This window comes from Zosterops lateralis (genome assembly GCF_965231275.1).
Source record: "Zosterops lateralis genome assembly, chromosome: 2".
NCBI classification, from domain to species: Eukaryota; Metazoa; Chordata; class Aves; order Passeriformes; family Zosteropidae; genus Zosterops; species Zosterops lateralis.
In genome coordinates, this window is record NC_139763.1 from 28,978,526 (window position 1) to 28,992,842 (window position 14,317).

Here is a 14,317-nt window from a genome sequence, read left to right on the forward strand (position 1 = left end):
AAAACTGCACAACATACTTGGGGTACTTTTCAAATTTTTGCAGCAAGCCCTGCTTAAGCTTATATATAAACAAAATAATAAATAAAGTGAACAAGTAGCACTCTCTTGTGAAATTCATTTATAAAATTTCTGAAAAACAAAAGATTACGTCTCAGTATAGCACAACCAATCAACACCCAAAATGTCATGCAAGGGACAGAAAGCAAAATCACCACAGAAATAGGAGTATTTGTTCTTTTCTCCATACCCCTAGAACCTGGGTGGCAGATGAGAGATTTAGTTGAGACACAAGAGCACACATGCTGATTATGCAATACTTAATGGAAGGAATATAAATAAAGGTACTTTGTTTTTGCTTCTTTGAATAATCTGAAATAAGGAGATGCACGCTATTTAATTTTTAACAATTCAAGCCTATTCAATCCAGCCACTGCTAAAGTGTGTTTTAATATATTTAAATATATATGTACTTGCATATACAATAAACATCTTCAGCAAAGCTGTCTGTTCACTACAAAACTTCATGCTTATTTCACACATAGCTGTACAGCACAGACTAACAATGCAGGGATCGTTGTCTAGAAGGGTTAAATACATTAATTAATACATGGTCTTATGGTCTCAGAAGATGGCAGAAAATTCTGATGATCTTAAAATGTTTCCTGACCTTCCCCAGCAGGGCCTTGTTTCCTGCTGGAGCCTGCTACATCCTAATGTCATTCTAAGTACATCACTTCAGCCAAGAGCCAGTGGCTGCACTATCAGGCAAAATGAGGGAGACAGTTTATTGTACTAGGGGAGACAATCACAGGAAAAGAGTGTACAAGCGAGCACTAATCAGAAGCTGGGCAGGCTCTGATCTCTGCCAAGACTGGAAATTTTCATCAGTTTGGAGATCATTTTAAACCAAAAAGACAAGGATGTTTCAGAACTAATGAGCATTAAATTACAGTGATATAAACAAACACAACTTAAGGGTCGTTCTGTTAAGAAAAGGGGGAAATTACTTGTTATAAATTCATGGAAAACAAGCAACTGTATTTCAATAGATTCACTCTACATAAAGTCCTCCACTGAGACTGAACCTTCCAGATTAAAAACTTAGGCTTTTATCAGCTCACTAATGAAGATACACAGTTCACTTCTTGGAATTACAGCAAAAGAGCTAATGAAAAAAGCAATAGATGGTGAAGTAGCTGGTTGAAACTAACTAGTTGAAACTCAGAGCACAGAAATAACTGTGAGAAATGGGGATGTAGTGTGACAAGAAAATGCCATAAACTTAAATATCTAGAAAAAAAACCTGCTGACAAACAGGTAAAACTCCAAAATTTCTCAAAAAACCCCTCTGAAATCTGATGAAGGTATCTAAATATTTAGGAAAAAGTTATCATTCAAGCACTTTCTTTCATTTGGAGTTTCATAAATTCCCTTTTTTTTCCACAGACCTTCCAACGGTGCATCTGACATTTCAAATGTTGCTTCCTATCATGCCCATTAAATATAAATCATTACAAATGTGGGGAAAAAAATCCCAAAAAAAATCCATAGCAAAACTTCTTATTTCTATCAACTCTATTGGAGTTCTTCAGTTTAAGCTTAACACTTCATGTGAACAAACTTTTTAAGGCTAACAGCATGGTGATGATTAACCTTTTGGAATAGCAGCAATATGCACCGAAGACTTTCCATTTGGTTTGACCAAAGGAACAAACTATTCAAAGACCCATCTGCAGTCAGGCACAGTGAAGGGCATGCACATTATCTAAGAATCATTTCTTATGTGAGGCTGCAACATTCATAACTGTGTCCATTACTGAAGAGGAAACAAGTTGTTCCATGAGCAGAATGAAGGAAATCTGTTCCCTGTTTTTCTCTTTATACCTCCTGCTGAGCTATTCCTCCTCTTCCTTCGCATCTCCTGCAAGATTCACAGGAACTTTTGTAAGATCCTTCGCATCTCCTGTAAGACCCCCTACCATATGACTGTTTTCACAGACCCAGGTCCTTCTTATATCTCTAGCTCCCCACTGCCGTCTCCAAAATGCCTCCAAAGCATACTCCATCTCCCGTTGGTGCTGCCCTCCTCCCTACCTTTGTTGGGCTGGCCAGTCAAGTACAGTGCTTGGTACCCCTGTGCCTTTCAGCCCTGCCTGGACTGAGCAAAGAGCTGGGGTTGCTCTGCCTTCTTCTCCAGTGAGGGACACCAGCAATGACTCTCCCAGGCACAGACTCGGAAAAAACTAGTTTATCTCTGCCAGTCTGTCAAGATTGCCTAAAATTGGCTGAGTTATCAAGGATGGACAGATGGACGGACTATGACAGCTGACTGTGACAGCATGACTAGTGTAAGCTTCATTTCCTTAGGAAAGTCTAAAAATACAGTTTAGATGGCTCATCACAGCTAAGCAAGAATAAAGTTAGGACAATTATAAACTTTGTATATGCATCTATAACAAAAAACACAACTCCATTAAAAAAAGAAAAGTACAATCTACATAAATCATCTCTAGAAAAGCAAACACTACCATTTTACTAAATGAAATGTTCACTTTCTACTATTTGTAAGGGGATCCTTATTATGTCCGAATGGAATGAAACCCATAAAAAGGATTTCATGGAAAACAAAACATTCAAGCACTTGGAGTTGAATATACTTGCAATTCCAGTCATAGTTTTAGCATGTTTTATTGTCTTTGTTCTAATGAAAACCTATCTACTAATCTATCTATCTATATACTACAACTGTACTTCTCCTATTCTGACTCATTGGTTACAGCTCATCTGTAACACAAATAGTTGTTATAAGGAGTAATCTAAAGCAAGAGATTTGCTTTCAAGTGAGAAGAAAAGTGTGGAAGGATTGCAAAGCATTGCAAAGCAACAGAGAACTTGTTTTGTTACTGCAATTTGTAGGAAGTAACACTATTGTATATTACAGAGACAAAAAACCCCAACAAAACAAAACAAAAAAAAATCAACTGGTAGCAACATTTCCACAGAAGGGACCCACTGTAAATCCTCCTTATCTCAGCAGTGAAAGAAATCCTCTGGCCCCACAGTTAGTCCCAGGGAAACTCAGAAATGTGTCGCATCACTATGTGCTGTCCTTCCTTCCCTAGCTCAGCTGTGGCTCTAAAGAATAGCTTGTTTTTTTGAGCAGCAGGCTGAAGATCAGTTTCCTATGAATTTGCTTCCTGTCACTTAAGTTTCCATTGTGCAAGCACCCCTTCATTACCAGCTTGTCCCTGAGACAGCCTTTCCATTGTAGCTATAAGGTCCTCGAGACTGCACCTCCAATTCCTCTCCTCATAGCATTTCCAGCCTTCCCACCTCATCCTCCTTAGACTTCCCTAGGAAATGCCTTGAACTCCTCCAAGCCCCAAAGCTCAGAGCGGTGGAATTTCCCTCTGGTCATTTTCCTCTGGCCCAACGCTGGGACAGTGCCAGTTCCCCTACCCCTACGTGTGTCTCCTGCCCTGCTGGCTACACTCCTGGGCCAAAGCTTGGCTGCCTGTCAGCACAGAGGCCCCAAATGCCCAGCCTTCTCCTGCTAAATAGAAAAGGATTCCTCTCTCTTCTGCCTTCAGCGATGGCACTGAAACAAGGTTGCACAGCTACGGCTTCTACGAAAATTGGTTCACAGGATAAACAAGTTTAACTATATTTAAAACATGATCTTAAAACATACCTTATCAAACACATATGTAACACTTGCATAAAAAGGGATTTTTTGCCACTAGTATAAGCTTGTATTCCATTTGCTAATTATAGTTTAATATTCCACAATACCTGTACTAGAACAAGCCTGTTTACAAAACAGGCCACTTCCTAACTTTACAAAGTTTTATTTGACAAGTCATTCCATGTTCCTGCAAGCTGGTGTCCTTGTGAGTGACCACATTTTGTATTTTAACTGCATTTGATCATCCCCAGAGATGAAAAAACATCTCCACAGGCTTATCCATACTCACAGTTAGGTTTTACTTAAGAAAAACATGAACCAAACATTAAAAGTATTTGCAGTCAAATTCTCTAGCATCCCCTTCCCAAGACTGCTCACTATATTTTCAAAATCTTGTATGTAGCTCAACTGTAGACTAAATACAGTTGTATTTCTTTTTTGAAGAAATTTTAAGTTTATTTGATACCTGATTTTTTTTAAAGTTGATTTGCTATTACTGTCTTTTGATTTGATATTACTGTCTTTTCTACTTTTTCCTCTTCCATACACAAAAATCATTATTCAGACCAAATGACAATTTCTGAGATATTGTTGGCAAGTCAGTGTCATCTGAATTCTCCCAACCTACCTTTTGTAAAACCTTCTCTGATTTTAATATGTAATTTAATATACAAATGATTAGCAAAGATTTTTTTTCAGCTTACCTCCACATCAAATCAAAATCACAGGACAAAAAAACCCAAAAACCCTTTCAGAAAAACATTGTAATATAAGAAAACTATTGCTTTGAGAAGTCATAACTGCAATACTAAATTTCTCATAATTTCTCAATTCAATACCAAATTCAACAGCGTTCCTCAGTTCAGAACTCAGTGAAAAAGACCAAATACTACTAAATACAATAGATACAACTCCTTAAGAATCCTCCAATTGCTTCTAATTCAAATCTCAAGAACAATTAAGGAAGGACAATCTCCTCCAAAAGCAACCTTTAAACTATAGAATATACTGCAAAACCAACAAAAGTGTCTCAATACAACTGAGTTTTGAAAACTACTTCCTCTTTAAGAGACTAGAGTTCTATTAAATGTTGTTCTTCAAATATCCTGTATCAATGTTGGAGAAGCGAGTTTTAAGCCTAAATATGCCACTGGAAATATAAAAATGGATGCTGCTGAGTAAAGCTGTTAGTTCTCCCCATGGGAATTAGAAAGTCAACTATTTGTACACTTTCATCTACTGCCATATTTACATATCTTAATAGATTTTTTTATCATAACAAGTCAGAACTTATTTTTCTATAATGTATTCAAACTTTATGTTTGGAATTAGTTTTTGATCAGTTATTATATATTACTACAAAGCTGTAAATTGGGAAAAAAGTAACTTGAGCAAGAGTCACTAAAAATAGATACCTTGAATTAATAGTGCATCAAATACCAACAGGTACTCTCTTTCATAGTCTATTTACAAATATAACAAGCTTTTTTTTCTCAATTAAAAAACTAAAATATGCTGCATCACCTAACCAAAACACAGAAAATTATACTAGAGCTGAAAAGGACATATGTATATCCACAACTCTCATACAGGCTGTCATAGTATGGGTTTTAAACTTAACATGAATATTTGAAAATTAATTTATGGGGGAAAAAAAAAGAATTTAAAAAAAGATCTTTCATGGGAAATATTAATTACCCAGTAATTAAAATTTTTTTAAAAAATACTGACCATTACTCTCTGAATTAAAAAAAACAGAAACAAAACCAAAAAAACCCCGAAACAACCAAAAACCCCAAGAACAAACCAACCAAACAAACAAACAAAAAATAAACCACAACAAGAAAAACCCCAAACAACAAAGCAATTACTTGTAAAATTTTTCATATTAATTTTAATGCATTTTAATTTAGGCACCCTCCCTCTAGAGTGAAATGCTTTTAACAGTTCCACTTGCTTTACCGTTATTAAAAAACCCCAAAGAACCCCATACAATCACAGAAGCCACAAAAAGAACATGAGTACAGTACAATTTTAATGGAAATATTTTCATTTTAACCATTTTTTTACGGCAATGGCTTTTGTTCTTTAAAAATAACCCCATTACAATTCAAACTGAAACAAAGCACTCCCAAATGCTGAAAAATTTAACCTTATTATATTTTAAACAACTTCCATTTAAGAGCTGAAAGATTCAAGATAAACAAGTTTGGGGCTGATAAATTTGAGGAAGTCAAATAAATGAACTAGGAGAACTTCCAATATAAATACCCAGAAAAAAAAATTAAAATAACTGCTGATAATGTCAGAGTTACATAAAAAGTTAAGAAATAAATTTCAGCTGAAATTGAGATATGTTTCAGTTTCCATAAACATTCAATCAAATTTTACGGAACAGCTCTCCTCGTTTTAAAAGTCTTCAAAGACAAGGCAACAAGAAATTTTCATTCAATTTACTAATCTAGTATTTTCTGTTAGATGCAACAGAAACAAGCAAATCTCTCAAAATTAACTTTTATTTAGAAGTAACATTTCTTTGATATTTTAGCCAATTTTCCCTAAGGTATCTAAAACTATTTTTCTTGAGTATTCTAACAAAATTGCAATTCCATCTGACTTCATACAGATGCAGCTAAAAACAATGATCTTTTCTTGTTTAACAAATAAGTTATTCATCTCTAAATGTTATGACAATGAATTATATTGCATATTTATGCATACATTTAATAAGAGTGCAAAGTGTAGTGTCTGTTTTTAAATAAACCAAAATTGTATTAAGAAAGAAGCAATTAACTTTTCAGGAAAATTCTTCAGAAAAAAACCTCACCATAATGCAACGTAAATTAAGTAATTCATCCACTCAGTACAGAGCTAAACACAACTTCTTGTCAGCTGGAATATTCAAATCAGGCATTGATGTAGTTCTGTTATTTATTATTACTTTTATAATTTCAAATTAACTTGTCTTTGCTTTTTTATTACTGAGAAATTCAGCAGACCAAAGTTTCTTCTGTTACACGGAAAGAAAAATCAAACATTTCTGCACATTTTCAGACTGCAACCTCCCACTTCTTCTCCCCCTCCACCTACACTAGCAGTTTCCAAGAAAATGTTCAAAGGCTAAGATCCATATGGGATAGTGTTTTAGAAGCAACATATCCATCAAAAGCATTCTTTAAAGGACACTGCTATAAATTCCAGAAATCTTCAACTGCATTTGTGATACAGAAATGAAGCTTTACAGCTCAATTAATGACTTTTTGTATCTTGTCTAAGAAGCTCAATAGCAAAAAAAAGCCACGCTAGAACAAATCAGAAAATGGAAACTCTTCTCTAAATGTCAAAGTGAAACTCTGACATTTCGACAACCAGGATGCTTTATCACTGCTTTTTAAATACAGGAAAAAGCAGCGTTGAAGTTTTCCATGCATCAAACACTATTCAGTCTGGAGCCTTCTGTAAAGAAATCAACTCAACAACTATATTAAAAACAACAACTGCATTAATTCCTGTAATTTACACTGTGCTACACATACCTATTTGTGATTAGGAAAGATATACTCAAATTCTAGTATCAGAGTTTTCTGTACCCAGAACATTTTAGAGGAAAAGGTTAAAATTATAAACATGTAATATAGGGACAGATGTGACAAACACACGCCCTGGAGGTCTCCATAAACTGCAACATGTATGTTCTTACCCCAGTGGCAAAATGAAGTAGAAGACTCACTAGGCAAATTTAAGTGGTCTTGGAATTTTAAATCCTCTATATAACAGGATAACAGCTGTCTTGGTCTCAAATAGAAGACATATAAAATGAATTTCAAAGTAAAGTAATATATTTATCTCCTGTTCTGGAGAACAATTTCCTGAATGAACAATTTAAGTATCATACAAGTTGGTTAGCAAACCGGTAGAGCCCATGTACAAGAAGAATGATGTTTCCAACACATCAAAATACATTTTTCCTTTCTCTTTTCTTTCATTTTCCATTTCCTTTAATTTACAAAATCCCAAAGACTGCAAACAGGAGTGGTGGCAATGACTGCATACAATTTACAGTCTATAGCCAAAATCAACTTCTAGTGCAAAATACAGCTAACGAATAGTCATCTATTAGAAAGACCACCCTTAAAAGTCCATCTGTCCAAGCTGACCAGTCATTAAGAGTGGTGTCTGTCCAAAAGAACTTGCTGAGACCACAAAAATAACTTGTCAGTAAACAATCACATTCACCACTGAAGAAACTCTCAAAAAAAGCCATCTGTGGTGGAACCTTTCCCCTTAAAACAACGGAGGGGGTCATCCTCTCCAGCACTGCAACTTTGTGCTTTATGTCTACATACACTCCATGCATGTCAATTCCTGTTTCATGGAAAGACTCCACAAAACAAAACACTTTTCAGACTCAGAAATAGAAAGAAACCTTTCCTTACATATTCTAAGACAAAGCCCAGTTGGTGTGAATGCTAATTTACAAATTCTATTTGCATGGTATGAGAACATGTCACAGAATAGCCACCTATTGTTCAGGTCTTCAAAAAACCTGAGAAACAGAAAGCAGTGGAACTCAAGTGGAAACAAGCAGAGAAAAAGAAACAAATTAATACTTAAAAAGACCCTAGAACATTAAACCTGAAGACAGCCCAAGGCCACCCACAAAAAAAAAGAGATCCATCCAGTAATATTGAAAGAATTACTTAAGGTTGCATATTGAAGGAAGTAGTCACATCTGAAGGAAAAGAATTCCCCAATGATTCTAAGGTGGGAGAAAGAAGAACAGCCACCACCATCTCTGTATTGAAAAATGTCTGGTCCTTTGAGTCACTGTTATTCCTTGGAAAATGGTGTCCCCCAGAGTACACACTGGTTACTGATTTTTGCCAGTTACCTTAGTTTGGTCTTTAGGACGGTGACCCAGCTCCACCCACCAAACAAGGTACACAGTACCTCTAATACCTCAGCTACTGTCATCTGTTTCTTCTCTCTGCTACCACCTTCACGTGCTAGGACGTGAAGCCAAGGGGGATGACAGTATGCGGAGCACACAAATACAAATACCCTATAAATGTGTGCTTATGGCAAAAGCCCAACCCAGATAGGTACAATGCAGTGACCCACACTGCAGCCCCAGTTCTGCTGCCTCAGCCAACTTCGGCTCTCCCAGGAACCCGAGGGAAAGGAAGAAAGAAGGGAACACTATGCAATGAAGCCAGTACAAGACAGTACCTGGAAAAAAAAAACATACTCTATTTTCACTGCTTCAGAAGAAGAGACATAATTATCAGAATGATTGAAGTATTTTATTCTATGTAACAAATGAAACATCAAAAGAGTTGAGGGTTCAGACACAAAACTTTAATGCTAAGAAAGTAAAAGATTGCCTCCACAGCTGGAACAGGGTGTAGGAAGAGCTGCCGGCAATGTAGTCACTCTCTTTAACAGTGAGCTTTTAAACTACCTTGGGAGCTAATTTTTGGACTTGCTCTAAGGCCAGACATTACAGGTTAAAACATAACTGGCTCAGAGAGGGGCTAAACCAAGGGTACTCCAAGGTGACAATTGAGGCAACTAATACCAAAGACATCAATACGCACAGCCACACTGAGTTAAGGTGATCCTTTCATCTTTTCACACGTAATTATGAATAAAATAAAGGCTCATTCTTTGATCTGTAAATGTCAATGTACCTTCAAGCACACACAGATATTCTGCATGGGAAAGGGGGAAAAAGTATACCTATTAGATGAAATTAGATAAAATTTTATACTTTTTATACTTTTAGAAAAAGTATACCTATTAGATAAAATTTCTAATCCAATGAACTATTTACTCAGTTTATACTAAAAATAGGAAGATTTCTTTATTCCTTCAGCCTTGCAATATTTTACTGCAATCATCACAGTAGAAAAATCTGCTGAAAAGTAGCACACATCATGGTTTCCATTATATATTTGTTTTAAATCCTTGAAGCAGCATTTTTAAATGATCTACCCCAATAAAGCTAGAACTTCAACACAATACAATATTTACAACTGTAAACTGAAAAAAACAAACTCCTGAACCATTAAAGCTAGCACTGCAACAAGCTTCAGGCTTTGCATTCACTGCTGCTTTTGGCTTTTCACTTTGGAGCAGGTAAAGGGCCTAGTACATACATCCAGCAGAGAAATTCTTATCAAGCAATGAAGGAAGTATTATTCTGTACCATGAGTTCTCCAGAATATTCACAGAAATTCTTTGCTTTCAGCTCTTTAAAAGGAATGAAGTTTGTGTTTCATTTTTGTTGCGATTTTGTTTGTTTGTTTTGCATTAGTCTGCTCTGCAACTTCAGATTTTTTCCTTCTCAAGCAGATGTTTCTCTAGAAATTACAACACGGTATTTTTTAGAAAGTCTGATTTTAGTTCCACCAAGCAGAGACTTGGATTCCTTTAATGTTACTTTCAGTGAACACAGTTGATATGGATATTAAAATTATTTAAATGTTTGCAAGTGTATGACAGGTCTAAAATCATAAATTCCTGAGTTTGTTTTGCATTTTAGATAAATATTTTAACATTTTATAGTAACATTAATTCAAAATTAATATATTTTGTGCAATTATGTATCTAATTGATAGTGAGAAAGCAGACCCTACCCTGTCACCAGTGTATTTTTATGTTATTTTTCATATGCAAAACTACTGTCATTATGTCTCCATATCTTCAAAGACCATCAATAAAGTAAAAATGGCTACCTTAACTAAGTCTAAGTTTTAATGTTGATTGTGAGGCAGACATATTTCCAGAAAGTAGTAAAGTATTTCAATTACATATTATACTAATCATCTGCCTCCACTCCAGTAGCATCAGCACTGCCAGCACCTAACTCCATGTGCTCTACATAGGAATGGAAGAAATCTCTTCCCTGTGTTTTGAAATCATTGTGAACATCTCCCATTTCTCCTTTCACAGCAATCTATGTAACCACAATCATCTATTATTACTGTGAACACGGAAGAAATACAATTGTGTCAGCTCATTTTTCCCCTGAAACTAAAGACACCACACCTAAAAGGAGTTCCCATCACTGCTCTCACTACCACAAAACCATGTTCTCCTCAATTTCATCACTGGTGAAGAGTCACCACCGTTGCCACACTATCTCACAAACAAACATGCTTACTTTGAGCAATGCAACTACAAAGCAGGATGAAGCACAGCAGAGAAAGTGCTTCTGTTGACCAAATTCAACCATGAAATGAGCTATTTTAGGATTCTAGGAAATTGAGCAAGAGTATGTGCTGCATATAAACACTTCCTCTAGTTCCTCTCCCTAAATTTGAACTTAAATTCCCTCATGCAATCCTCCAAGAGACACAACAGACATGCCACTACTGCCATGCACACATTTTCTGACAAGCTAGAAAGCTTCAAAGCAACAATAAGTGACAGAGAAAAAATACTTCATTTTTGCTGAATTTCTATGAGGAGATTGATTTTATCACTAATTTCAGCTAGAGATGTTTGGCTAAACAAAAACTTAATGTAATTCCTTCTTAGGAATTTTTATATGTGATAAATAATTTGACAAGTAGTTCTATACTTTAAGAAGTTTTTTATTTTTTAAACTTTATTAAATGCTGGTTTTTGAATGGAAAGACTAGAATTTCTCACAGGTCTGTGACAAGCAAGGCCAAAAACATTGGGAAATTAAAGTTCTAAAGAGATTAAAAGAACTTCAGTTTGTCTTGTAAGGTAGACCTGTTTTTATTAACATGAGCTATAAGGCTTAAGAGGCTGTGCTATACAACAATATACCCATTATACAGTGATACCCTATTTATTTTTATTTACACCATTAATTCATTCTGCAGCAAATTTTATACCCTTATGGTGTCCAGAGAAGACCAGAATTGGAAATAACTAATTAAGAACTAACAGAAATATTTTCAAACCGGTACTTGGTTCTATTACCAATTTAATGTGTTTTGTGTGATCTTGCAGGTGAGGCTCAGATAGGTCACTGATAAACAAGCAAATTCATCAAGCAAAGAGCACTGAAGACTCAATTTAGTGCTCTGACTGTGCTAAAAATACTGTGCATACTTCTTATGATTGCCCTTTTAAAAATTAGTGTGGAATAACTGGAAAATATTCAGCTAAAATCCACAATGTTAGAGTCATATCATATCATCGAGTCAAACCTTCACCAGTAAAAGACTTTAGTAATCAAATTTCAATACTTAAAACAAGATTTAGAAGCAATCTGATGAATGTCAAATACCACCTTATACAATTAAATCTGCCACACATATCGTACCAAAATCACATCACTAATATATTTTTTAAAAGAAAAAGTCCTCAAAACAAAACAAAACAAAAAAGACCAATAACACACACCAGAACATAAAGGTTGATAACTTATAGAGAATGAGATTTCATAATCATGTTATACAGAACTTTGATGGTAATTGTTTAAATCTGAGTTGAAATATTTGTATGCAAAAAGGAAGTACACCAAGCCTCTTAACCAACAGTAAAGAGGAACAGTTTTCCATTGCTAAAAAACCATTGCATTAAAGAAGGACCAATTCCTCATTTTTGCTTCTTACTAGGCAGCGACTCTGCAAAGAAGAAAGGGCTAACTTCCCAGTCAATTTCCAAATGAGCACCGAGAAAGTGGTACTAAGTAGCTCTCAAATGGAGAAGTCGTATGTAATATGAAGTTATAAATTTGAAAAAAACCCCCAGCATTTTCATAAAAATAACTGGGGAGAGGAGAGAGATATAAAACTATTGATGCGTGGAAGCATCACTATATATGGCATTCTGGGACTGCTGTAGATCTACAGACTGACTCTGGTAGACATACGCCACAGGGGTTAACGAACACAGGAAATACTCCTGGATGCTCATAACACTTCGGAAATTACTGCTAGGAACACTGATGCAAGCAAGAACTGTCTTCTCTACATTACATCTCACTTGGCAATTCTTAGTTTCTGAATCTGCCATACTGAGTGAATTATAACTAAAAAGTTACTGAAAAGTTTTGCAAGTTTCCAGAAACTTAATAAAAGAGCCATTTAAAATGTCTCTCATGCAACCCAAACATGAAATATTATGTGAAATATTATCAAGGTTACTGCTATTTGCCATCACCACCAAAGCTCATCCATTTCTATTGTTCCTACAGAATTGTGAACTCCTCTCCTGTATTCTTGGTGTCCGATCTCCCTTTCAATACCCATTTTGTTAAACCTTTTTCTTTTGCAGGGCATCTGTTCAAAAACCCACACCAAGAGTAGGGTAAAAATGTCCCCAAGGTTTCTTACGTAGTGGTTCACTAAAGGGAATAAGACCAGAAACCTCTGATAAAAGCCTATATGCAGCACTGGTTGTGAAGCAAAAAGCAGTAGAATTCAGAAAATCATGGATTCCCATGAAAATGTCACCCTGCTGCTGGATCACACGCTTCAGTCACTCATGGCACGCTGCTGCCTGGGGAGTTGTGCTGCTGCCAGGAAAATGACTTGCAAAGGGATGGAAAAAATGTAGAAGTTTTATTTTGAGTACACAAACAACTGACTTCTCAATTATTTTGGCTTCCTTCAGATAAGGTTTCTGTTTGGCATGACAGAGATGAGCCAGCAGGCATAGATCATCTTTGCTGCAGAAGGGGAAACCCGCGGAGTTGCACTCAGAGGCAGCTCTGGGGGTGGTGCTGGCAAACACCCACTCCGACCAAATGGATATGGGAATTCCTTTCCACCCCCCCCAGCACATGGGAAGAATTATATTACAGAATATTACAGTTTAAAAGATGCATGCTGGAGGTCTCTTGCTTAGTAAGACATGCAAAATGTATAGAAAATGCCCTCCCTGCAAAAGAAAGGAAACTATTTTAAACTTCGTTATAATGAATGAAGATGAAATTTTAATCACAGGCATGGAAGCTGGCTTTTGCCTTAAGAATAGCAGTAATTACCAGATTTTATTCAATATGAGCAAACAGAAGACAGCAATTTGAAATGGCCAAATTACCATTAACTTTTTACTTGCAGTTATCACTCAGTTAAGACAAAAAAGGCAATGAGAAGATGAATCATTTAAAATACTCAATAGGTGGCCTATACACTATATTTCCGTAATTAAAACTAGGCTACTGTAGCTGAGTATTCATTAGACCTCACTCAAGAAAGAGATTTAAGAAGACACAAGGAGTATACATCAAACAGAAAAATGACAAAACCAGACATACACCAATTGAAGAATTACAAGACCCAAAGTTTCTCCAAGTCATTTAAGGAAAGTTAAAAGTTATGGAAAATTCCCTGATATATGGACTAAAAGACAATACAATAGAATAGAGCAAGACCTTAAAAAGGTGAAGACAAAGTGAATGGTGTAGAAAAGGCTATTGTTTTGAAAAAGGCATAGGATGATTCTGAAGTATCTCTTCAGAAATTACTGGGGATCATTTGAGATTTTAGGTGAGCTGTTTTTCAGTCCACAAGGAACTGATTTAATGAACATATGCTAAAAAAGCATTAACCAGCATTTTAGTAAGTATCCAACACATTTAGGAGAGCTGTCTCTGAACACATTTTATTTGATGCCATTTTCAAAAAATGCCAAAATAAAATGGAA

General features: G+C 35.7%; 1 protein-coding gene across 1 annotated transcript in view; it reads right to left on the reverse strand.

Moving 5' to 3' along the window:
- NCK2 (NCK adaptor protein 2) overlaps window positions 1–14,317 on the reverse strand; it is an 84,680-nt gene that overhangs the window by 14,480 nt on the left and 55,883 nt on the right. The gene's annotated exons all lie outside the window — the stretch shown is intronic.